General features: G+C 43.4%; 1 long non-coding RNA gene across 5 annotated transcripts in view; it reads left to right on the top strand.

Annotated features, from left to right (window-relative positions):
• LOC137636990 (uncharacterized) overlaps positions 1 to 24,605 on the top strand; it is a 32,700-nt gene extending 8,095 nt beyond the window's left edge. For all 5 annotated transcript variants that reach the window (XR_011043332.1, XR_011043336.1, XR_011043335.1 and 2 more), the window contains exons 2-4: positions 1,871 to 1,999; positions 10,020 to 10,253; positions 20,592 to 24,605. This is a non-coding gene — a long non-coding RNA (uncharacterized lncRNA). The remainder of the gene's footprint in view (positions 1 to 1,870; positions 2,000 to 10,019; positions 10,254 to 20,591) is intronic.
• The last annotated feature ends 2,671 nt before the right edge of the window (positions 24,606 to 27,276 follow it).

Below are 27,276 nucleotides of genomic sequence, written 5' to 3'. Positions count from 1 at the left end.
AAATTCAGGCATTTGTCTCTATGACAAAAATTAAGGCTGTTAGAGCAATTTAAAAAAAATATACTGCTAAATGTGTTGGGGAAAAAAATAACCCCTTGGGGGTTAAGGGTTGGAAATTTCCAAATAGCTTGGGGGTAAGAGGGTTAATGGAGTGCCATCGCACTCAAACATCTGCAATATCACCACCTCACATACCCTCAATTGCTCACATCTACGGGAGTGCTACCTCACCTGCTAGCAATCCCGCGCCATCTCGCCCATTTTCGATGGCTTACCACCTCACCTGCTCGCCTCAAGCACCCGGCAAGCTCTAGGTGAAGATCAGTGGTTGTTCAGTGTACCGGCTAAGGGGTGGGGCTTTCCTGCAATCCTTTAGTTACTACCGACACCTCGCTATGAATTTTAACAGCTAAGCTGAAAGTTGTTGCAAGCAGTGAAAAGTTTCTACAAAGGTAGTAAAGCATGTGTTAGAATAGGAAATGAAGTGAGTGATTGGTTTCCGGTGAGAGTGGGGCTGAGACAGGGATGTGTGATGTCGCCGTGGTTGTTTAACTTGTATGTTGATGGAGTGGTGAGAGAGGTGAATGCTCGAGTGCTTGGACGAGGATTAAAACTGGTAGGAGAGAATGACCATGAATGGGAGGTAAATCAGTTGTTGTTTGCGGATGATACTGTACTGGTAGCAGACACAGAAGAGAAGCTTGACCGACTAGTGACAGAATTTGGAAGGGTGTGTGAGAGAAGGAAGTTGAGAGTTAATGTGGGTAAGAGTAAGGTTATGAGATGTACGAGAAGGGAAGGTGGTGCAAGGTTGAATGTCATGTTGAATGGAGAGTTACTTGAGGAGGTGGATCAGTTTAAGTACTTGGGGTCTATTGTTGCAGCAAATGGTGGAGTGGAAGCAGATGTACGTCAGAGAGTGAATGAAGGTTGCAAAGTGTTGGGGGCAGTTAAGGGAGTAGTAAAAAATAGAGGGTTGGGCATGAATGTAAAGAGAGTTCTATATGAGAAAGTGATTGTACCAACTGTGATGTATGGATCGGAGTTGTGGGGAATGAAAGTGATGGAGAGACAGAAATTGAATGTGTTTGAGATGAAGTGTCTAAGGAGTATGGCTGGTATATCTCGAGTAGATAGGGTTAGGAACGAAGTGGTCAGGGAGAGAACGGGTGTAAGAAATGAGTTAGCGGCTAGAGTGGATATGAATGTGTTGAGGTGGTTTGGCCATGTTGAGAGAATGGAAAATGGTTGTCTGCTAAAGAAGGTGATGAATGCAAGAGTTGATGGGAGAAGTACAAGAGGAAGGCCAAGGTTTGGGTGGATGGATGGTGTGAAGAAAGCTCTGGGTGATAGGAGGATAGATGTGAGAGAGGCAAGAGAGCGTGCTAGAAATAGGAATGAATGGCGAGCGATTGTGACGCAGTTCCAGTAGGCCCTGCTGCTTCCTCCGGTGCCTTAGATGACCGCGGAGGTAGCAGCAGTAGGGGACTCAGCATTATGAATCTTCATCTGTGGTGGAAATGTGGGAGGTTGGGCTGTGGCACCCTAGCAGTACCAGCTGAACTCGGCTGAGTCCCTGGTTAGGCTGAAGGAACGTAGAGAGTAGAGGTCCCCTTTTTGTTTTGTTTCATTGTTGGTGTCGGCTACCCCCCAAAATTGGGGGAAGTGCCTTGGTATATGTATGTAAGCTGAAAGCATACTCCTATCTAAAGACTCAGGTTTTTATAGGTAGGAAAAATACAATTATTTTAAAGATTTCTGATTTTAATAATTTAGATTTAAATCAATTGATAAAAAAGTCTAATCAGATTTGAACTTCATCAAAGTCCTAAACAGCACATTTGCTTACCCTGTTATATTTTTTTTTCAGCTCGCTCTGCTTTTAAGGAGTATTGAGAAGCAGAAGGCAGTGTTTTGTCCATCCACAAACATCTTAGTTACTACAAGGAAATGGAAGACATGATGGAAGTCTCACTTCAAGAAGGAGTTCTTACACATCGTAGGTATATTTAATTTGTTAATACCTTTCCTATATTAAAAGAAATCTCAAACAGTATTCTGTGTCTGTACAGTGCAGTTTTCAATATTAAACTTACCCGATAATCATGTAGCTGTCAACTCCGTTGCCCGACAGAATTCTATGGAGGGATACGCCAGCTATCACAATACTAGAAGGGGGTGTACTCACCAGCGCCACCTGTGGCCAGGTACTCAATCATTTGTTGTTTACACCTCCTCAATTATTCCTCTGTCGTGCCTCCGGCTAGACGTTCTGGGATACGCTCATGGTCTTCGAGTTTATTCTCGCTTATTTGGTGATGTATTCTCTTTGATTTACGGCTGTCGCATTACTAGAAACCTTCAGATATTAGCTAGATAGCTTTTATTTAATTCAGTTTAACGGTTAACGTTTTTTTGCTTGTTTTTTGGATCTCCCTTTGACTTCTCTTGAAAACAAAATGTCTGACATTTCGCAAGCCCCCTCCCATAGACGATGTAGGTCTTGCAATAGGCGTATTCCGAAGGTCTCGGTAGATCCTCACACCGCTTGTTCTGACTGTAGGGACAGACCCTGTCAGTTAGAAAATCGATGTGAGGAATGCGCCGGACTTTCGGAATTGGATTTTGTCCGACTTTTGAAGTATTCTTCTAAGTTAGAGAGAATTAGAGCTAGGAGGAGTTCGTCTCACTCTTCTTTATTTTCCTCATCTCATGATCCCCAACCTGATCCTACCCCTGTAGTGGCTACCCCCGATCCTACTGTGTGCCCTCCGCCTGATATGTCAGTGGTTTTACGCGCTATTCAGGCTTTAGGCGATAAGGTAGAGTCAGTGGTAAGTGACCATAAGTCTCTGATGGCCGAAGTGAAAGAGTTGAAGGCCAAGAGTGCAGTGGGTGAAGTTAGTGCCAGTGCTGTGACGAGTGCTAGTGTCGGTGCAGTGCCTTGTACTAGTGTTAGTGCCAGTGTGGTGCGTGGGGATTTTTCTGTGCGAGCCAGTCGTTCTCCCAGTCCGGGACCTCTTGCAAGCTCCCAAGCCCAGGGGAGAAGCAATGTCGAAGGGCATAAGGGTTCGGCAGGCCTTGTTAGGCGCACAGAATTATCCTCAGTGGTTGCGGGCGTGTCTTCCACAGACCGTCACTCCCACTTGCAGACGATTGAGCCCGTCTTCCGCTCGTCCGCTGATCTTCTCTCGGGGAAGAAACGTTGGTCTCAGGTCTCTAGACCGCTTAAACGCAGAGTCCAGCCATCGAGTGCTCAGCCAGGTTGCAGTAGTTGGCTCAGCTCTGACTCGCCTCAGTCATCTAGCGACTGTACTCCGCCCAAGAGGAGTAAGGTACAACAGAGCTGCACCGGTGGTGCAACCACTGTTATGGCTTTACCTCAGTCTGCCACTGTCTCTGCTGATCCCAAGTGGTCTATGCTTCAGTCCATGCAAGCTCAGCTGTCGGACCTGATGCGTGAGTGTCGTGCTGAGAGTGTTGCGCCTCCTGCACCTGTGGTGCACCAACCTCCTGCACCCGTTCAGCCTGTGCTGCACCCGCCTGCACCGGTGGTGCACCTACCTCCTGCACCCGTTCAGCCTGTGCTGCACCCGCCTGTACCGGTGGTGCACCAACCTCCTGCACCCGTTCAACCTGTGCTGCACCCTCCTGCACCGGTGGTGCACCAACCTTCTGCACCCGTTCAGCCTGTGCTGCACCCACCTGCACCGGTGGTGCACCAACCTCCTGCACTCGCTGCACCCAGTCGCAGCTCCATCTGCCAGGCATACGAGGTTGAACCACTTTCTGTGTTCACTGTTCCCAGTGTTGTTCAGCATCAGCCTTCTTTAAGGCAACCTTCGGTTTGGGATCAGGAGGATTACTCCACTCTTCCTCCTCCTCCCCTGGCTGCTCCACCGGCGGTGCAACTCTCGGTGGAAGTACAACAACCTCTTCCACCTGTGAGTCAGTCTCCTCAGTTGCTGCACCGAGCTCTACCCGTGCACCCTGATCCTGCTCCTCAGACATCTCTGCTTGCGGGATCTTTACCTTGTTCTGCACAGCCTCGGTCTCTTCACGCTCCACTCATACCACAGGAACAGGAACGGACTACTCCGCCTCCGTCCTCCGTTCAGCTGGTGCATTCCTTGGGTGCAACTCTTGCTAGGAGTCATCCTCCTTCACCCTTGCACCTGCCTTCTGCTCCGACTGTTGTTCAACCTATGCAGTCTGAACCTCAGGTTTTCCCTCAAGTTGAGGTAACCTCTGCTGTTGTTCCTGCCCATTCTGACTCTGCGGTTCAGCATTCTGGTCCTTTTGCTTCGCTACCTTCTGCTGATGAAGTGTCGGATGATGAGGAGGCACATCTTGATCCCTCATCAGACGTGGAGGAGTCTAAGCCTTCTCCATTGTCTGTTGATTTTAGAAAGGTCTTGGCTCTACTCAGGGAGCTTTACCCTGACCACTTCGTCTCTGCTGTTCCCCGCTCTCCTCCATCTGAGTTTTCGCTAGGCGTGCAACAAGCTAAGTCGTGCTATACTAAGCTTGTCCTAGCTAGATCCTCCAAGAGGGCCTTAAGGATCTTAGGGGATTGGCTTCAGTCTAAACAACACCTGGGCAAGACTTCCTTCATGTTCCCTCCAACGAAGCTCGCATCGAAAGGTTGCGTTTGGTATGCCACAGGGGAAGCACCAGGCTTGGGAGTTCCTGCCTCTGCCCAGGCTGACTTCTCAAGTCTGGTGGACTCGCCTAGGAGGACTGCGATGAGACGCTCGAAGGTTTGTTGGACCTTCTCAGACCTGGATCACCTTCTGAAAGGGTTGTTCAGAGCTTTCGAGATGTTCAATTTTCTCGACTGGTGCCTGGGAGCCCTCAGCAAGAAAACATCTCCTGCGGACAAAGACTCTGCCATGTTAATTATGTCCTGCATGGATAAGGCTATCAGGGATGGATCGGGTGAGCTAGCGTCGTTATTTGTATCAGGGGTGTTGAAGAAAAGAGAACAACTGTGTTCCTTCCTCTCAGCCAGCATTACACCGTGCCAGCGGTCTCAGCTCCTTTTTGCTCCACTCTCTAAGTTCCTCTTTCCAGAGGAGCTAGTTAAGGACTTGTCGGCTGCCCTGATACAGAAGGACACGCACGATCTTGTAGCTTCATCGGCTCGTAAGTCTAAGGTTACCACCTCTGTCCCCAAGACTTATCGCTCTCCAGTGGCTGATACCCCGGCCACTAGGTTCATACCGCCCTTTCGTGGTAGAGCCCCCAGCCGAGGAAGCTCCCGTCCAGACTCTCACAGGGGCAAGTCTAAGAAAGGACCCAGGACATCCAAGGGAAAACACTGACTCTCAGATTCTCCAGACAACAGTAGGTGCCAGGCTCAAGATCTTCTGGCAAGCCTGGGAGAAGAGAGGTGCAGACGCACAGTCTGTCAGTTGGCTGAGGTACGGTTACAAGATTCCATTCTGCCTCAAACCGCCTCTGACCACATCGCCCATCAACCTCTCTCCCAACTACAAAGAAGAGGACAAGAGGCTAGCTTTGCAACAGGAGGTGTCGCTACTTGTGCAGAAGAAGGCAGTGGTTATAGTCCGGGACCATCAATCCCCGGGCTTCTACAACCGTCTCTTTCTTGTGGCCAAAAAGACAGGAGGTTGGAGACCGGTGCTGGACGTCAGCTCTCTCAACGAGTATGTCACCAAGCAGACGTTCACAATGGAGACGACCAAGTCGGTCTTAGCAGCGGTCAGACAGGAGGACTGGATGGTCTCATTGGACTTGAAAGATGCATACTTTCACGTTCCCATTCATCCAGACTCCCAACCTTTCCTGAGATTCGTTTTCGGAAAGGTTGTCTATCAGTTCCAAGCCCTGTGTTTTGGCCTAAGCACAGCTCCTTTGGTCTTTACTCATCTGATGAGGAATGTAGCGAAATTCCTGCACTTATCGAACATCAGAGCCTCCCTCTACCTAGACGACTGGCTGTTGAGAGCCTCCACGAGTCGTCGTTGTCTGGAGAACCTCTCTTGGACTTTAGATCTAATCAGAGACCTAGGTCTATTAGTCAATTTAGAGAAATCTCAACTCATTCCCTCCCAATCCATTGTGTATCTGGGAATGGAGATTCAGAGTCGGGATTTTCGGGCTTTTCCATCGGCCCCCAGGATAAACCAAGCCCTACAGTGCATCATGAGCATGCTGAAGAGGAGCAATTGCTCAGTGAGACAGTGGATGAGTCTCACAGGGACCCTCTCATCTCTGGCCCTGTTTGTCGAGCTGGGGAGACTCCACCTCCGCCCTCTTCAATTCCATCTTGCAGCTCATTGGGACAAGTGCTCGACTCTAGAAGCAGTCTCTATCCCTATCAACCAAGAGATGAAGACCACTCTCCGGTGGTGGAAGCACAATCTTCTTCTCAAGGAGGGTCTATCATTGGCCATCCAGACCCCCCATCTTCTTCTCTTCTCGGATGCATCGGACTCGGGCTGGGGTGCGACCTTGGACGGACGGGAATGCTCAGGAGTGTGGAACAAGGAACAAGGATTACTCCACATCAATTGCAAGGAACTGTTAGCAGTCCATCTTGCCCTGTTGAACTTCAAGTCCCTCCTGCTAGGCAAAGTGGTGGAGGTGAATTCAGACAACACCACAGCCTTGGCTTACATCTCCAAGCAAGGAGGGACCCATTCGAGGAGCCTTTACGAGATCGCAAGGGACCTCCTCATTTGGTCAAGAGGTCTAAACCTCACTCTGGTCACGAGGTTCATCCAGGGCGTTATGAATGTTTCAGCGGATCGCCTCAGCAGAAGGAATCAGGTCATTCCCACGGAATGGACCCTCCACAAGAGTGTGTGCAACAGACTTTGGACGTTGTGGGGTCAGCCTACCATAGACCTGTTTGCCACCTCCATCACCAAGAGACTTCCGCTTTATTGTTCCCCTGTTCCAGACCCTGCAGCGGTTCATGTAGATGCTTTCCTTCTGAACTGGTCCCATCTCGACCTGTACGCATTCCCTCCGTTCAAGATCATAAACAAAGTTATGCAGAAATTCGTCTCGCACGAAGGGACACGGTTGACGCTGGTTGCTCCCCTTTGGCCTGCAAGAGAATGGTACACAGAGGTACGTCAATGGCTAGTAGACTTCCCCAGGACTCTACCTCTAAGAGTGGACCTTCTACGTCAACCACACGTAGACAGGTTGCACCCAAACCTCCACGCTCTTCGACTGACTGCCTTCAGACTGTCGAAAGATTCGCTAGAGCTAGAGGCTTTTCGAAGGAGGCAGCCAGTGCGATTGCCAGAGCTAGAAGAATTTCCACTCGTAGAGTCTACCAGTCTAAGTGGGAGGTCTTCCGAAGCTGGTGTAGAGCCAATTCAATATCCTCTACCAATACCTCTGTGATCCAAATAGCTGACTTCCTGATTCATCTTAGGAATGAGAGATCCCTTTCTACTTCTACAATTAAAGGGTATAGGAGCATGTTGGCCTCAGTCCTCCGCCATAGGGGTTTGGACCTGTCTTCCAACAAGGACCTTCAAGACATTCTCAAGTCTTTTGAGACGTCTAAAGAACGTCGTCTTTCCACTCCAGGCTGGAATCTGGACGTAGTCTTAAGGTTCCTTATGACATCTAGGTTCGAACCTCTCCAGTCAGCTTCCTTCAAGGATCTTACCCTCAAGACTGCTTTTCTCGTTTGCCTTGCCACAGCTAAGAGAGTCAGTGAGGTTCATGCCTTCAGCAAGAACATTGGTTTCACAACCGAATCAGCTACATGTTCTTTTCAGCTTGGATTCCTAGCAAAGAACGAGCTTCCTTCACGTCCTTGGCCTAGATCGTTCGAAATACCTAGCCTCTCCAACATGGTAGGTAACGAACTAGAGAGAGTTCTTTGCCCTGTCAGAGCTCTCAAATATTATCTGAAGAGGTCTAAACCTATTCGAGGACAGTCAGAAGCCTTATGGTGTGCCATCAAGAAACCCTCGAGACCCATGTCCAAGAATGGGCTTTCGTACTATATAAGGCTTCTGATCAGAGAAGCACATTCTCACTTAAAGGAGGAAGACCTTGCGTTGCTGAAGGTAAGGACCCACGAAGTAAGAGCTGTTGCTACTTCGTTGGCCTTTAATAAAAACCGTTCTCTGCAAAGCATTATGGATGCAACCTATTGGAGGAGCAAGTCAGTGTTTGCATCATTTTATCTGAAAGATGTCCAGTCTCTTTACGAGAACTGCTACACCCTGGGACCATTCGTAGCAGCGAGTGCAGTAGTAGGTGAGGGCTCAGCCACTACATTCCCATAATCCCATAACCTTTTTTAACCTTTCTCTTGAATACTTTTATTGTTGTTTTTATGGTTGTTACGGTAGGCTAAGAAGCCTTCCGCATCCTTGGATTTGGCGGGTGGTCTATTCATTCTTGAGAAGCGCCTGGGTTAAAGGTTTGGTAGAGGTCCTTTAGTAGGGTTGCAACCCCTTGTACTTTGGCACCTTTGGGTTGATTCAGCCTCCAAGAGGAACGCTGCGCTCAGTAAGGAAGACGAACTTTAAATAAAAGGCAGAGTAACGGTTCTATTCGACTTCCTTACCAGGTACTTATTATTTCATTGTTATTTGAGATAACTGTTATATGAAATTTGGGGATACTTAGCTATCCTTTAATCATGTACACTGGTTTTCACCCACCTCCCTGGGTGTGAATCAGCTACATGATTATCGGGTAAGTTTAATATTGAAAAATGTTATTTTTATTAATAAAATAAATTTTTGAATATACTTACCCGATAATCATGATTTAATCGACCCTCCCTTTCCTCCCCAGAGAGAACCAGTGGACCGAGGAATAATTGAGGAGGTGTAAACAACAAATGATTGAGTACCTGGCCACAGGTGGCGCTGGTGAGTACACCCCCTTCTAGTATTGTGATAGCTGGCGTATCCCTCCATAGAATTCTGTCGGGCAACGGAGTTGACAGCTACATGATTATCGGGTAAGTATATTCAAAAATTTATTTTATTAATAAAAATAACATTTTTGTAAATGTGCTCGTAGTTTATTTGTAAATTGGGAGTCGTGTCCATCGAAAATACAGTATGACTAGAGCCTTTTGCTTTGCTAGAACTTAGCACCCAAGTTAGGAAAACATTTCATGTTTGAGATATGAAACCATTAACTTTACCAGTAATATTTTGCCTGAGAAGCAGAATACTTAGTCTGAAAAGGGGTCCTTAGGTTTCATGGAAATTGCAGTGCATGATGGCAAATTTCTGTACGAGATTTTCCTATCTGGAAGAGCTTATCTAGTTCTTTATAGAATGGTTTAAATAATATGTAGGCTGCAGTACGGCTGACCTGGAGTATTTTTTTCCATAAACGAATGGTGAAAATTTGATTGAAGGTAAAGAAATTGGACAGCTGTTAGGTTAGTATATAGGCCAAAGAGATTTGGTATGAAGTAAAGCAATGCCCCTGGGGCTCAAAGAACTCTCCATCTCATGAGAGTCCTTGGGCTTATGGCATCCTGCTTTTCCAACTAGGGATGTAGCTTAGATAGTAATAATGATAATAATAACAACAATATTATTATTATTTTTGTTATTATTATTATTATTATTAAATGGTAAGCTACAACCCTAGTTGGAAAAGCCGGATGCTATAAGCCCAGGGGCCCCAACAGGGAAAATAGCCCAGTGAGGAAAGGAAACAAGGAAAAATGAAATATTTTAAGAACCGTAAAAACTTTGAAATAAATATTTCTTATATAAATTATAAAAACTTTAACAAAACAAGAGGAAGAGAAACTAGATAGAACAGTGTGCCCGAGTGCACCCTCAAGCAAGAGAGAAATCTTATCAAGGATAGAAATTTCTGGTTCGAGAAAAAGCAAAACTCACAGTTGACCTTAACGAGGAAGTAATTTTATATATTTTTGAATTGAAAGACAATTATTATTTTGAATCTTGCCCAGTGTTAGGAGCTTTGATATCCAAAGAAAATTTTTTTGAATATAGAATTTGATTATTGTATTTTTTCTCTTGCAGTCCTTTGGAAAGAAGTCAAAGATTGATTAACGAAGTTACAATTCTAGTGACCATCGAATACCAAGGAGTAGCACAGGAGTTACTTATCTGGGAGAATACTTCAGTGTAGAGGAAGACTTTCCGAAGTAGAGTATATCGAGACATCACAGTCTGGGTAGGACGTAGAAGACATGATTTTGGAATAACACTGATCTCAGTGGAACAACAAAAATCCACTTGAGATTAGTATGCGTGGTAAGTAGTGTGCGTATTATTATTATTATTACTTGCTAAGCTACAACCCTAATTGGAAAAGCAGGATGCTATAAGCCCAGGGGCTCCAACAGGGAAAATAGCTCAGTGAGGAAAGGAAACAAAGAAAAATAAAATATTTTAAGAACAACGAGATTAAGGTGAATACTGTATATCCTGTATAAACTATAAAAACTTTAACAAAATAAGAGGAAGAGAAATAAAATAGAATAGTATGCCTGAGTGTACCCATAAGCAAGAGAACTTGAACCCAAGACAGTGGAAGACCATGTTACAGAGGCTATGGCACTATCCATGATAAGAGAACAATGGTTTGATTTTGGAGTGTCCTTCTCCTAGAAGAGCTGCTTACCATAGCTAAAGAGTCTCTTCTGCCCTTACAAAGAGAAAAGTGGCCCCTGAACAATTACAGTGCAGTAAGAAGAATTGTTTGGTAATCTGCATTGTCGGGTGTATGAGGACAGAAGAGGATGTGTAAGGAATAGGCCATATTATTCGGTGTATGTGTTACTCAAAGGGAAAATGAACTGTAACCAGAGAGGATCCAATGTACTATTGTCTGGCCAGTCAAAAGACCCCATAACACTCTAGCGGTAGTATCTCAACAAGTGGCTGGTGCTCTGGCCAACCTACTACCTACATAAGCTATACGCAACCACAGTGTTGCCTTTCTATTTTCTGATCTGGTGTTTGTTTACTACTTTCGATAAATATTTGGTGGCTCATAAAGCCTTTGGTTTTGTAATTGTTTTTATGATTTGCATTGCTGCCTGACACGATGGTATCCTGTTTAGTGTGTAATTTGCTAGTATGATACTTTTCTCATTTTGAACTCAGGTTTTTCGTTCATTTTATTTTGCATGAATAGATTTGAATTTATTTACCAGGTTGAACAGCTTCATGGGCTAGAGTTTTACCTTTTTCAATATTTAACTTAGCCGGTGATTATAATAGCTGCAACTCTGTTGCTCGACAGAAAACTCTACGGAAAAAATTCGCCAGCGATCGCTACACAGGTAGGGGGTGTACTTCAACAGCGCCATCTGTCGTCCAGATACCCAGTACTCATTGTAAACAAAGAACTCAATTTTCTCTCTGTCGTGCTACCGGCAAGACCTACTAATTCGCTGTTGCTAACTGGATTTGTTTTCACAACTATTTGGTGAAGTACACTATTCTAGTTTTGAGCTTTCGCTGTGCAGGCTTTCTCTTCAAAAATCCTTGCATTCTTTTTTTGATTACGGATTATTTGTTGATGACTTTGGATAGTTTTTGAATTCCCCTTTGACCAATTCAAAATGGCTGACCCTTCTCAAGTCCCAAAATTTAGGAAGTGTAATGCTAGGGACTGTTCAAGGCGTCTTCCGAAGGCCTCTATCAACCCTCACACTGTTTGTTCCAATTGTCGGGATAAAACCTGTCAATTGGAAGATCGATGTGAGGAGTGCGTTGGGCTTTCGGAATTCGATTTTATCGAATTCCAAAAGTATACACGTAGGCTAGAGAGAGATAGAGTTAGGAGAAGTTCCTCTCGTTCTATTGACATTTCCTCTCCTCATGCCCCACAACCTATTCCTTCCCCTGTAGTGGTTGCTCCTAATCCCCCTTCTGGCACTCAGGAACCTTCGATGGCTGATATGATGCGTGCCATCCAAGCTCTGGGTGAGAGAGTTGAGTCCCTGGCTAGTGACCGTAACCAGCTCATGGCGGATGTCAAGGAGCTAAAGTGTAAAAGTGCAGTGGGAAGTGTTAAAGTGAGTGATAGTGTTGTGGATAGTGTTGCGCTTGAGGGTTCGTCTGTTCGTGCCTGTCGTCCTCCTAGTCCGGGACCTCTTGCAAGCTCCCAAGTCCAGGGGAGAAGCAATGTCGTACGACCAATGGGTTCGAGAGGCTTTAATCAGCGAACAGACGTTCCCTCCGTGGTACCGGGCACATCTTCCCAAGATCGCCCCTGCCGCACAAAGACGAGAGAGCCCATTTATTCCTCGTCTTCGGAAGGTGTTTCTCGCAAGAAACAATGGACCAAGGTCTCACGACCATTAAAACGCAAGTCGGTCCCTTCCGCGCAAGTCCAACGGCCCAGCTGTAGCCACTGGGTCAGTTCGGACTCGCTGCAGTCTTCCGATGACTGCTCACCTCCTAAGAGAGGCAAAGCGGTACCGCCTCAGACAGTTACACCCTCTGTCGCCGCACCTGCTCCTGCAGACCCTAAGTGGTCTTTGCTGCAGAGCATGCAGTCCCAATTAACGTCTCTGATGCAGGACTTGCGTGCGGAGAAGGTTGCTGCTGCACCAGCTAGTACAGCCTCTTGCCTACAACCAACCACACACTTGGTTGTGCGTCCTGTGGACGCTGAGGCGACCTTCTTGCGCACTCCAGTTGAGAGAGTTCCGCCACCCATGCGTTCCAGTGTGCCCTGCCAGCCGCATGTTGACGTTCAGCGACGCACGGAGCCTTCCGTTGACGTTCGTGAGGTACAACAACCGTCAGAGTTGTTTTGTTTTGACGCGGTGCGTCAACCTCCGCAACCCAGTGTGGTTGCCACTGCTCACCCACATCAGGCTAGACAGTCTGGAGTAGACGCTGTGCGTCCCCGCGCTGCTATGGTTGTTGCCAGCTCACAGACTGGGCAACAGTTCCATGACGTTGCGTCCGGTTCAGTCACGCATGCACCCGTGCGACCGGACTCAGCTAACCAGCCGTTACCTACTCCATTGCCGCTTCCTCCTCAATACTCGGATGATGGACTTTCTGATGATGATGGTGCTGCACACGTAGATGAACCACATTCGGATCTTGACGAGCCTAAGTCTACGCAACCCTCTTTGGACTTTAGAAAGGTTTTAGCACTGTTCAAAGAGATGTTTCCGGACCAGTTTGTGTCTGTGGCTCCGCGCTCTCCTCCGTCAGAGTTCGTTTTAGGTATGCCGTCATCCTCGCCTGCCTTTACTAGACTCGTCCTCGCACGCTCGTCCAAGAGAGCTTTACGAGTGATAGGAGAATGGATGCAGTCCAAAAAGAGTCTAGGGAAGACAGCCTTTACATTTCCCCCTGCTAGACTCTCTTCTAGATCGAGCGTCTGGTATGCCACGGGAGAAGTTCTCGGCTTGGGAGTTCCTGCCTCTGCCCAGGGCGACTTCTCAAGTCTTGTAGACTCTCCCCGCCGGCTAGCCATGAGACGCTCAAAGATATGTTGGTCATCTTCGGACCTGGACCACCTTTTGAAAGGGATATTTAGAGCCTTCGAGGTCTTCAACTTTTTAGACTGGTGTCTGGGAGCTCTAAGCAGGAAGATCTCTCCGACAGAGAAGGAGACTTCCTTGCTCATCATGTCCTGCATGGACAAGGCCGTACGTGACGAATCTAATGAGCTTGCTGCATCTTTCGTGTCCGGAGTCCTCAAGAAGCGTGAGAACCTTTGCTCTTTCCTGTCAGCTGGAGTTACACCTTGCCAAAGATCCGAACTTCTGTTTGCTCCTCTTTCCAAGTGCCTCTTTCCAGAGGACCTGATTAAGGAGATTGCTGCTTCTTTGATACAGAAGGATACTCATGATCTGGTTGCGTCCTCTGCTCGCAAAGCCACCCCTTTGCCTACCTTGTCAGCTAGACCAAGGATGGACACTCCAGCGTCCCGATTTATTCCGCCCTTTCGTGGCAGAGCCTCCAGCAGAGGAGGTGCTCGTGCCGAAGGGAGACGTGGAAAGAAGAAAGGAACCAAGTCCTTTAAAGGCAGAGTCTGACTGCCAGCTTCTTCAGACAGCAGTGGGAGCCAGACTCAAGAACTTCTGGCAGACCTGGGAGAAGAGAGGCGCAGATGCACAATCTGTGAAGTTGCTCAGAGAGGGGTACAAGATCCCGTTTGTACGAAAACCCCCTCTAGCAACGTCTCCCATCGATCTCTCTCCCAGGTACAGAGAGGAAGACAAGAGACGAGCATTGAAACAGGAAGTGTCTCTCTTACTAGAAAAGGGAGCGGTAGTCAAAGTCCTGGACCATCAAACCCCGGGCTTCTACAACCGTCTCTTCTTAGTGGCAAAGAAGACAGGAGGGTGGAGGCCGGTGCTAGACGTCAGTGCGCTGAATGTCTTTGTCACAAAGCAGACGTTCTCCATGGAGACCACAAAGTCCGTTCTAGCAGCGGTCAGAAGGGAAGACTGGATGGTCTCTTTAGACCTAAGGGACGCATACTTCCACGTCCCCATCCACCCAGACTCGCAACCTTTTCTGAGATTTGTTTACGAAAAGGTTGTCTACCAGTTTCAAGCCCTGTGCTTTGGCCTAAGCACAGCTCCTCTTGTGTTTACGAGGCTGATGAGGAATGTAGCCAAATTCCTTCATTTAGCGGACATCCGAGCCTCCCTCTATTTGGACGACTGGCTTCTAAGAGCTTCTTCCAGTCGTCGCTGTCTGAAGGATCTAAAGTGGACTCTAGATCTGACCAAGGAATTGGGTCTCCTTGTCAATTTGGAAAAGTCTCAAGTGGTCCCATCCCAAACTATTGTGTATTTAGGGATGGAGATTCACAGTCTAGCTTTTCGGGCTTTTCCGTCGGCCCCCAGAACAAGCCAAGCCCAGTTATGCATCCAGAACATGCTGAAGAAGGAACGATGTTCAGTCAGGCAGTGGATGAGTCTGATAGGGACACTATCATCCCTGGAACAGTTCGTATCGTTAGGAAGACTACACCTCCGTCCTCTTCAATATCACCTAGCTTTTTACTGGAAAAAGGACAAGACGCTAGAAGCGGTCTCGATCCCCATTTCCGAGAAGATGAAGTCTTGCCTGACATGGTGGAAGGACAGTATCAGCCTCAGAGAGGGTCTGCCCCTGGCTGTTCAGACTCCCAACCACGTTCTCTTCTCGGACGCATCGGACACAGGCTGGGGCGCGACATTAGACGGTCGGGAATGCTCGGGAATTTGGAACTCGAGTCAAAGGACAATGCATATCAACTGCAAGGAGCTACTGGCAGTTCATCTGGCCTTGAAAAGCTTCAAGTCTCTCCTTCAAGGCAAAGTGGTGGAGGTGAACTCGGACAACACCACGGCTTTGGCGTACATCTCCAAGCAAGGAGGGACCCACTCTATGACGTTGTACGAGATCGCAAGGGACCTCCTCACCTGGTCAAAAGGTCAAAACATTTCGCTAGTAACGAGGTTCATCCAAGGCAACTTGAATGTCATGGCAGATTGTCTCAGTCGGAAGGGACAAATCATTCCAACAGAATGGACCCTACACAAGGATGTGTGCAAGAGACTTTGGGCCACATGGGGCCAGCCAACCATAGACCTCTTCGCAACCTCGATGACCAAGAGGCTCCCAATATATTGCTCACCAATCCCGGACCCAGCAGCAGTTCATATAGATGCCTTTCTCCTAGATTGGTCACATCTAGACCTATATGCATTCCCTCCGTTCAAGATTGTCAACAAGGTACTGCAGAAGTTCGCCTCTCACGAAGGGACAAGGTTGACGTTAGTTGCTCCCCTCTGGCCCGCGAGAGAAGGGTTCACCGAGGTACTTCGATGGCTAGTGGACGTTCCCAGAACTCTTCCTCTAAGGGTGGACCTTCTACGTCAGCCACACGTAAAGAAGGTACACCAAGGCCTCCACGCTCTTCGTCTGACTGCCTTCAGACTATCGAAAGACTCTCGAGAGCTAGAGGCTTTTCGAAGGAGGCAGCCAGGGCGATTGCTAGAGCAAGGAGGACATCCACCCTTAGAGTCTACCAATCGAAGTGGGAAGTCTTCCGAAACTGGTGCAAGTCAGTATCTGTATCCTCGACCAGTACCTCTGTAACTCAAATAGCTGACTTCCTTTTATACCTGAGGAAAGAACGATCTCTTTCAGCTCCCACTATCAAGGGTTACAGAAGCATGTTGGCATCAGTCTTCCGTCACAGAGGCTTAGATCTTTCCAACAATAAAGATCTACAGGACCTCCTTAAGTCTTTTGAGACCACGAAGGAGCGTCGTTTGGCTACACCTGGTTGGAATTTAGACGTGGTACTAAGATTCCTCATGTCAGAAAGGTTCGAGCCGCTACAATCAGCCTCCCTTAAAGATCTCACCTTAAAGACTCTTTTCCTGGTTTGCTTAGCCACAGCTAAAAGAGTCAGTGAGATTCACGCCTTCAGCAGGAACATCGGATTTTCATCTGAAACGGCTACATGTTCTCTACAACTTGGTTTTCTAGCCAAAAACGAGCTACCTTCTCGTCCTTGGCCGAAATCGTTCGATATTCCAAGCCTATCGAATATGGTTGGAAATGAACTAGAAAGAGTCTTATGCCCTGTGAGAGCTCTTAAGTTCTATTTAAGACGAACTAAACCTTTACGAGGACAGTCAGAAGCTTTATGGTGTTCAGTTAAGAAACCATCTTTGCCTATGTCAAAGAATGCTTTATCCTATTTTATCAGACTGTTAATACGAGAAGCTCATTCACATCTGAGTGAGGAAGACCAAGCTTTGCTGAAGGTAAGGACACATGAAGTTAGAGCTGTCGCAACTTCCGTGGCCTTTAAACAAAATAGATCTCTGCGAAGTATAATGGACGCAACCTATTGGAGAAGCAAGTCAGTGTTCGCGTCTTTTTATCTTAAGGATGTCCAGTCTCTTTACGAGGACTGCTACACTCTGGGACCATTTGTAGCAGCGAGTGCAGTAGTGGGTGAGGGCTCAACCACTACAAACGCCAGGCAGAGATGTTATCACTCAGGCCACAGCACTTTTGGTCTGTAACTTTAGTTTTGAGTACAGATTATCCCATTCATGCTTTCTTTTGGATTTCTTTGTAATGTGAATGTCACGAATTTCATAGGTTGTGTAGTGATAGGCAACAGTTTTTTTTATCCCTTTTTCTCTCTTTCCATATGGGGAAAACTATAAGGATATTTTTTCTTACCATTAATACATGTAACATAGTTTCTGTTATCATCACCAGGGTCATACAGTGAGAGTACATGTTCACACGGAGCCAATGATACTGTTCCATGGAATAGGAAGCCCTTAAGTAGAAAATTGAAACCTTTGGAATTGTAACTTATTAGAAAACTACAGATAGGAAGGTAAACAGATCATCTTGTGGCAATATGGATTCTTGGACAGTTGATAAACAGGGTTAAACATATGGGGATTATAGTTTGAGGGCCTTGAAACAAGCAGTTGCGTCTTAAATTTATGAAGCGCTTCGGGTTCTACGTCTTAACGGAAATCTTGTACACACTTGTGGCGTATTTAATAGAGGACCTTCGTCAATGGGCTGGTTTTTATCTTAATACCTTTTTAGAATAAAAATGGTGATGGTCTTCAAGAAAAAAAGAACACTAATTCCTAAATAGGTTCCATAGGTGATATGGAAATTCTGTTTTGTAGTACTTTATGACTTTAGAGAGAGTGGAAGTGGTTATATCCAAGTGCAGGTCAATTTTATAATGTGATATTATACATACATATACCAAGGCACTTCCCCCAATTTTGGGGGGTAGCCGACATCAAACAAGTGAAACAGAAAAGGGGACCTCTCCTCTCTACGTTCCTCCCATCCTGACAAGGGACTCAATCGAGTTCGGCTGGTACTGATATTATAACAAAAGGAATCCCACTTCGCACAGCTGTTTGTAAATGAAATGCCAGCTCAGTTTTCGTAGTTGTCTGAGGAAGGAATACCAGAATTGCTTTTTAAACTGTTTATAGAAGGAACATCAGAATTGACCCATTGCTCATAGAATGTATTACAAAATGATCACTGTTGTTTGGCTAATCCCAAAACACTGTCCTTTGTTGACCAGATATTCAGCTAAAAGGAAACAGAGAATGAACATTTGAAGGAAATGTGTCTTCCTCAAACCATGAGATGTCCTAGGGGATCCCTGATACATAGGGATAGAAGATCCATTGTCCGTTTGTAACTCCCTGATTGCTATATGAACTTTTCTAGACCTTGCATCCTGGGCGGTAGAAATTCAGTGTTGGATACCTTTGGAATTAGCAGGTATTAAGTATGAATACAGAGGAAACCATTGATGAGATTACAGTTGTGCTTGTTTAACTTGGGCAATCATATCGCAGGGGAAATTTTGATTCACTGATACTCAATTACATCTTTAAGAAAACAGAAAAAGAGTAGCAGGTTTTGATACAGTTAGCCACAACAACTGTTTCTCTACCCTTAGAAATAGTAAATGATAGATGATGGTATGAGGAGCAAGGATTCACCTTATTCCAAAATCTATCAATTAAATTTGATGGATCTTCATGCATGAATATGACAATCTTTCTCGAGGTGCTTATGTTACCGGGATATGAAGATACAGAATTTAATTGCTACAACCTCGGTTTTCCTTGAGAGTGTTGGTTACATGTGGTGATAGGTCATATGAGGTGAAGATAACAGAAGATTGTAGAAGGGATGTCATTGTGGATATTTTTCAAAACCTTTCAGTAGTCGTACCTCTGTCATTGGAAGCGAGATGAACAAATATTTGCCATACTACGAGGAAGGTCCCATGAGTGCATGATGGTGTATGGAATTAGGATGGGTCATAACTAGAAATGACACAGAAATAACCATGAATTCATAAGAGCATAAAATGGCTGGAAGTTCTCCACGATATGAACTCGAGGAAACTGGAATGCTAGCTTCTGGTTTGAGGAATCGGTTGCAATTGTGGGGAATAAATAGATTATTAAGTCTTTCTGTAAGGTATTAATGAAGATTTGTGTTAGGTAAATGCAACATAGTTTCCCATATCTTCAGTAGGGATAGACAAGGCCTTCCTCCAAGTGATCGCTTCACCAAAGTCCATACATTTCAAAATTGTAAAGGTCTTGTTAGATCTTGTCATGAGTGTCATTATACGGAAGCCTTTAGTATTATGCTCACTCTTCTGAACCCTACAGGATAGAGCAAGTTTCCCTCTTTCTTTAACCCTTTTACCCCCAGGCTATTTGGAAATTTCCAACCCTTAACGCCCAGGGGGTTATATTTTTTCAAGCACATTTTGCAGTACTGTATATATTTTTTGAATTGCTCTAACAGCCTTAATTTTCGTCATAGAGAGGTCAGGTTGGTCTCATTCTCTTGGAAAATGCCTGAGGTTTCTCAAAAAATTGTCAAATATTTGCAAAAAAAAATTTAAATAGCAGTTTTTTGCAAGGACGTACCGGTACGTCCATGGGGGTAAAGGGATGAGTTTTGTGAAACGTACCAGTACGTCCTTTGGGGGTAAAAGGGTTAAAAGTTTGCCGTCTATTATGTCTCCGTTCACTCACAATTAATAACAACCACCAAACACGAATGCACAGACTGCGATAGATCCGACACCCACTGCTATTGGTAAATCGGAGCAACTTGGGTGTGTACGCTAAGATGTATCTAACAGTATGCATAAAGCCCCAGGAGCCAGCCAGACCAAACCTATTCTGACTTCGAAAATAAACGGGCCGATGAGGAACAAGCAATAGTTTTCTAACAATGACATAACCAACATACAACGAGTAGATAAGGGTGCGAATGAGCAACCCTAACATCGTCGTTGCAACGTTTCGCTACAAAAAAGTTGTTGATTTAATTTTCATGTCTATATTTCCGATAGGGAACTCCCACAGTGATTCATTCTCCTTAGTCAGACCCACTACAGATTGGTACCTCTGCAGCTCTTCAATTTTTGAAGTGTGTATTCACGCCTTGGTTATACTTATCCCAATTTATTTCGTTATTTATTGGCTGGGAAATTCTGTCATGTGGCTTCATTTCTAAATACATGAAGAAAATTATGGCTTGTATACTATGAAACACTGATTCATTACCAAGGTGTAACTATTGTGGTCCGCATTTAATTTAAACCTTTAGGATTTGAATCTAGATTATGGTTATCATATCCAAGATACAAAAGGGCGTAATGTAATTCATTGTACAGTACCGTACGTTATTGCCTTTTGAATGGAGAGTGTAATGCTTATCCCAGAATGTTAGAATTTTCAGTTATTATTATTCTGGACTTTACAACTTACATGATAGATTTCATATGAAATAAAGATGAATTGGCAGACAAGTTAAACTTTAAATAATTAAATGACCTGTTTGTATAAAGATTGATGTATTCAAAAGTTCAGAATTATGTAAATAGACTCAGAATTATTAAGGTATTATTAAAAATATGCAAGTTTAGTAATGTATATTGCTTTTAAATGTATGAAAAAGTCCACTTGTTGAATGGAATTTGAAATATATATAAAATGCTTATTTTAAAATCTCTCCACATCTGTATTATTTTAGAACATTCTTAAAAGCACTAGAATAATTTATTTTCTTTTCCAGATTATCGACGTGCGTAGGAAGTTGAAGACCGACATCACCGAAGATTAATCTTTCAAGAAACAATAGACGGTGCTGCTACATGACCAGTATCTTCTTCTTTCCCACTTCTATGTGGGGTCGATGTTTCTGGCCAGCGTTCTCCATCTACTTCTGTCCCATACTTCATCACCGGTTAATCCCTTTGATCGAAAGTCATCATTATAAATCTTTTATATTAATTCACTATGCGCATGAGTAATGCATGATGGCCCTAACGTTTGGTAATTCAATGGTAATTCTCAAGTTATTTTGAGAAAATGAGTTCTTACTTGCATGGAAGTTGTCCGTATTCTGCTCAATGACCGAGTGGTTATATTGCATGAACTATGATTGATTATAGGTATTCATTTATTCATTATTGATTGGTTTGTCCTTTCCTAGGATCCAGGTCTTTTAACCTAAAGTGTTCTGTTACTATCTCTAGTAATTTCTATCTATGTGTTCAAGTTGAAGAAGGATCCTTTTTGAGATTTTAAAAATGGCTTCCCCGGGTCCGTTTAGCTTTTTACTTTTAATATTTCCTGAGCCATACACAGATACTCGTCAGCTTATGACCGTGACTACAACTAGTATGTCTGGCAATGTTGTTACGACATTGGTGAAAACGAGAAATTCAGAGCTTTAAATTGAGCTTTAAATCGCCAAATAGAGCATAATGTTAAAAAGCGCAAGTCAAAACACTTGAAAATTAGCATTTGAAATTGGCAGAAAATAATGTACAGTATTAAAATATTGGCAAAAAACACGAATCAAGACGTAAAATTTTGAGTTCCAAATGGCCAAATAAAACACGAATCGAGACGTAAAATTTTGAGTTCCAAATGGCCAAATAAAACACGAATCAAGACGTAAAATTTCTGAGTTCCAAATGGCCAAATAAAACACGAACCAAGACGTAGAAGTTTGTCGACTAAATCTAGAGACCGGTTGACAAAATCGAATGACGTGTTTCATCCGCGGCCTATGATCGAACGTAGATTTAAGCAAAGTACGAGTTTATTTTGAATGTAGCATTTGATAGATACTTTGCAAGGAAACAAAGATTTCTGTTCCTTCTGCTTTACAGTATATACTATATGTATTGTAAAGCACCTCTGAGAGAGAGAGAGAGAGAGAGAGAGAGAGAGAGAGAGAGAGAGAGAGAGAAACATTTTATCTCTCTCTCTCTCTCTCTCTCTCTCTCTCTCTCAGACGTGCCCCATGTGTCAAATAATTACCTATAATAGTTATAAAGGAACTATATGAAAACTATGGAATGCTATAACATATTGATGCTAAAGTAATATTCATTATGAAGATATTTTGAATACATTAAGATATTATATAAACAATACTCTGTTATCCGTATGTGCGCATTTTTAAGAATGCGATAATGTTGTCTGCTAAAACTAGAAATCAGCTGAGGAAATCGCAGTGCTGTATTTTAAACCTTAGTCTATAATAACTACAAACAAACTTTATTGTTATTATTATCATCATTACTAGCTAAGCTACAATCCTAGTTGGAAAAGCACGAAGCTATAAGCACAAGGAAAAATAGCCTAGAAAGGAAATAAACTACAAGAGAAGTAATGAACAATTGAAATTAAATATTTTAAGAACAGTAACAACATTTGAAAATAGATCTTTCATGAATAAACTATAAAAAGAGACTTATGTCAGCCTGTTCAACAAAAAAAGCCTTCCTTGCAAGTTTGAACTTTTGAAGTTCCACCGATTTGAGAACAGTACCCGATTAGGAAGATCATTCCACAACATGGTCACAGCTGGAATAAAACTGTGACAACACTGCGTATATTGAACCTTATGATGGAGAACGCATCACGATTAGAATTAACTTCATATCTAGTAGTACGAACAGGATGGTGCTGTCAGGAAGATCTGAATGCAAATGATGGTCAGAATTATGAAAAATCTTATGCAACGATGGTGCCAGAGATTAATATATAGATAAGAAAAAAAGAATTTGATAGATTGTAAGTTCCTGTCCATTAAGTTAAGATTGGATTCAGCACCTGAAGACCAGACAGGAAAACAGTACTTGAAAAATTTAAAATGAAAGAATTAAAACACGCTTCAGAATCGATTGATCACCGAAAATCTTGAAAGACTTCCTCAGTAAGCTAATTTTTTGTGTAACTGAAGAAGAGACAGACCTAATGTGGTTCTCAGATGTAAATTTACTATTAAGAATCACCTAAAATTTTAAGCCTTACAGAGTTAAGAAACTCATTAACAGTGCTGAGATCCAGATGTTGAGGAGCCACTGTCCTAAACCTACTTACAATCATACTTTGAGTTTTGTTACGGTTCAACTTCATGTCCCATAATTTGCACCATGAACTAATTTTGGCTATAACTCTATTAAGGGATTCATTAACCCCAGATCTACATTCTTGAGATGGAATTTATACAAAGAGAGTAGCATCATCTGCATATGCAATGAGCTTGTTTTCTAGGCCAAACATGTGTATATAGTATTAAAAGTTATGGACCAAGAACACTACCATGAGGAACACCAGATATTACATTCCTATACTTGCTATGGTGTCCATCATAAAAAACTTTGCTATCTATTACTTAAAGATTCAATAATGATGGTAAGGAAAGACCCACCGTCTCCCAACTGTTTGAATTTGAAAACATTGGCTTGATTAATACGGCTAAAGGCAGCATTAAAATCAAGGCCAATCATAAGAACTTCCTGACCACAATCAAGACATTTCTTCACAGCATTGTGGATTGTAAGAAAGCCATCACGTACTCCAAGACATTTACGGAAGCCAAATTGCAAACTAGGGAACAGATGATTACCTTCAGCAAACCTTTTCATGTTTTACCAAAAGACATTCAAGATCTTTAGATAATATGGGAGTTATGGAAATTGGGCAGTAATCATGTGGTCTTGAGCTACCACAAACACATTTACATAATGGCATAACATTACCAATTCTCCAACAAGTGTTGAAAGAAAGAACATCTTGCTAACTTGCAGAAAATGATAAATGAAGTTAAACTAGTTAGTTTAGCCTCTGGAAAATAAGAATGAGGAAGATCAAGTTTCAAATTACAATGCTTACTGTCTAAAATTTCAGTCAAGAGAATTGACTTTTCCTTTAGAGAGGGAGTGACAGCCATCTGGTTTAAGTAAAGGAGGAATTGCTACGTCTACACCAAATATTGCAGATTTAAGGGTACCCCACCGCTTATGTTCCTGCATTGTACAGGAAAGTATTTCTTTTATAGCTAAATTGTATTCCTTTTCAGTTGAAGCATAAACACTGAGGAAAAGCTCTAAAGTTAGTATAGTTATTCCAAGTCAAAGCTGATCTGTTACCTTTCTAAAGATGATAGGCTTCCTGCTTCTCCAAATAAGCACGCCAACAATCATCATTGAACTAGATAAATGATGTAGTAAAAACTGCTGGCTATCATCTTAGAAAAATTGCTTTTATAAAGAAGTACCTGGATGAACTTTCTGTAAGGAAACTAGTGAAACTGTGTTATTACCAGGATTGACTAATGTAACTCGATTTACTACAATTTACCAAAAGTGCAACTTAAGAAATTACAAAACATAAGTAGAGGAGGAAAATTGATAAAAGGTGCCCCACCCCGAGAAAGGATCACTCCTACACTAATTGATTTACATGGGCTCAATTAAAGCAAGAATTGAATTTAAGATATGTATAATAAACCCACCAAGTTATCAGAACCAGACATCCTAAATATCTAAGAGAATTGCTACATATTGTGCAGCCAATAAATCGTGTTAACGGGAGAAAAGTTACAGATGGTTTCAAATTATTGGAGTGTCTACTGTAGGCTCTAGAGCCTTTAAATATGCAGCCCCGAGACTATACAGTAAGCTTCCACTAGACATCCGAAAGACTGAAGATATTAAGGCTTTGAGAGAAAACTGAAGACTTTCCTTTTCTCTCCAAGTGCTTCGATAATGTGGATTTGATAATAAGCGAGCAATATTTGGTGTGAAATGCTGAATGCCTTGGAATGCACGTGATATAATGACTGTGAAGGTCCTGTAGAGAGTAGGGTTCCCCTGCTATATAGGACCAGAAAAGCAGCCTTTGAAGTAAATTAAAGTGACCAGGTTTTGTCTTTTACACGGAAAGGGATATGCCTATCAATTATGTTGACCAGATAGTCATTCAAAAGAACAGCAGGCTCAGCATTATTATGCAACTGTGACCAATTCAGTTAGAAATAGTAAATGCCATTCCAGTCTGCTTGAGATTCTATATCAATCTTACATGAATATGATACATCAGATAGGCTGCTCAGTCTTTACAACTAGTGAAATTAAGGCATGATCAGATGTCCCGACTGGAGAACCAGCCGTACTTGGTATAACGTCAAGGGAGTCGGTGTATACTAGGTTCAAGTAGTTATCAGACCTATGAATAGCTCGATTTAGAGGCAAAGTCCAATGCTCTAAAGCCATGGTGATCAGTAGGAGAAACATGATTTAACCACTCCCTATGGTGAGCATTAAAAGTACCAACAAAAGCAACATAGGCATTTTTATCATCTTTATCTTAGCCATAAGGGTAAGAAAAGACAATTGAAGATAGAATCATCTGTCTGGATTCCGGTAGATTAACACAAGTAGAAGTTGTTATGCCTGCCACAAACTTTCATTACTTGAATATCATATCAATCACATTCGTAGCAGGACTTATGTGAAGCAGGGTACTCAGTCCTAGTATACACTTTCATTTCCCTTGCCCTAGGAATGGCATCCCGTTTCAAAATTATTGGCATCTTAAAACCAGTTATAAGGAGCTCAGATGAGTGCCTCGTTTGAGAAAGTTTATGAGCATGAAAGAATATCATACTGTCTGGATGCAACTGTAAGGTTTTTAATATTGGCATGCAGACCTTGAATACAAGGGGGGACCCAAAAGTAATCGGAATTGTGTCATAGAATTTTATTCAACTATTGTTACATGTTTATAGTCTTATCACCTTCAAAGTACTCTCCATTTGAAGCAATGCACCGGTCCAGACGTGTTTTCCACTGTTGAAAGCAGTTCTGGAACTCTTGTGAAGTTATTCTTTTTAATGACTCCGTCGTTTTCTTCTTAACCTCTTCGACGTCTGCAAAACGTTTTCGTTTGAGGACTTTCTTCATTCGGGGGAACTAAAAAACGTAACAGGGAGCAAGATCGGGTGAATAGGGAGGGTGGGTAAGTAGGGTCATGCCATTTTTGGTCAGAAACTGTCTCACGCTCAAGGCGGTGTGCGCTGTGGCAAAGTGGAGGGTGGTGACTTCATCACGACAATGCACCAGCGCACACCGCCTTGAGTGTGAGACAGTTTCTGACCAAGAATGGCATGACCCTACTTACCCACCCTCCCTATTCACCCGATCTTGCTCCCTGTGACTTTTTTTTTGTTCCCCCGAATGAAGAAAGTCCTCAAAAGGAAAATGTTTTGCAGACGTCGAAGAGGTTAAGAAGAAAACGACGGAGTCGTTAAAAAGAATAACTTCACAAGAGTTCCAGAACTGCTTTCAACATTGGAAAACACGTCTGGACCGGTGCATTGCTTCAAATGGAGAGTACTTTGAAGGTGATAAGACTATAAACATGTAACAATAGCTGAGTAAAATTCTATGACACAATTCTGGTTCCTTTGGGTCCCCCCTCGTATTGCAATGCAATAGATGACACTGGAAAAGTCTTGGATGTATTGGTTCTGGGTTTCGCTCGATGTCTCCAGAAAGGATAAGAAATAAAAGCAATAAAAAAGATTCTTCATACATAAAACTAACTTAATAATGATAACAGAAACAATATGTACTGAAATATATGTAAAGTGATTGATACCATCCATAGAGTTGAGATAAAAAGTTGGATAAAATAGGTCAACATGGCTGAGCCAACACACCACGCAAGGCTAATTACCCTCCAGAATAGGTACTTCAGCTGAAGGGAGGACACTAAGGATGGCTTTGAAAGTGAATACTTGTGAGGTAGATAAAGAAACAGATGAGGCAAAGACAGCCTCTTGATAAACAAGAGGCTGTCTTTGCCTCATCCGTGGCTCTCCTATTAAGCCTACCCAACACACCATTTCAAAGAAAAGAGGAAGAGGAAACATAGAATAGTGTGCCTGAGCGTACCCTTAAAGAGGAAAACTACCCCAAGACAGTGGAAGCAATGGCCAAGAGTCTTTTCTTCCCTTTCTAAGAGGAAAGTAGCCACTGAACAATGACAGTGCAGTAGTTAACCCCTTGAGTGAAGAAGTATAGTTTGGTAATCACAATATCAGATGTATAAGGATAGAGGAGAATGTGGAAAGTATAGGCCAGGCTATTCGTTGTATGTGTAGGCAAAGTAAAAATGAGCCATGACCAGAGAGAGGGATTTAATGTCGTACTGTCTAGCCAGTCAGAGGACCCAATAACTCTTCAGCGTTAGTATCCGTGATTTGCTAGAACATATTTGTAATGATGTAATATTCGTTATGAAGATTTTTAAATAAGTTTAGGAGTTATATAAATGTTACTCTTTGTTATTCGTATTTGCGCATATCCTCGATACAGTAGTATAGCTTGAGATCAGCTAATCACAGCCAATAGTTAAAAAAGTCAGTACTGTAGTTGTTGATTGCTAAAATACTA

Source organism: Palaemon carinicauda, unplaced genomic scaffold, assembly GCF_036898095.1.
Source record: "Palaemon carinicauda isolate YSFRI2023 unplaced genomic scaffold, ASM3689809v2 scaffold48, whole genome shotgun sequence".
Classification (NCBI taxonomy): Eukaryota; Metazoa; Arthropoda; class Malacostraca; order Decapoda; family Palaemonidae; genus Palaemon; species Palaemon carinicauda.
The sequence above is the reverse complement of the archived record's forward strand: the minus strand, read 5'-3'. Positions and strand labels throughout refer to the sequence as shown.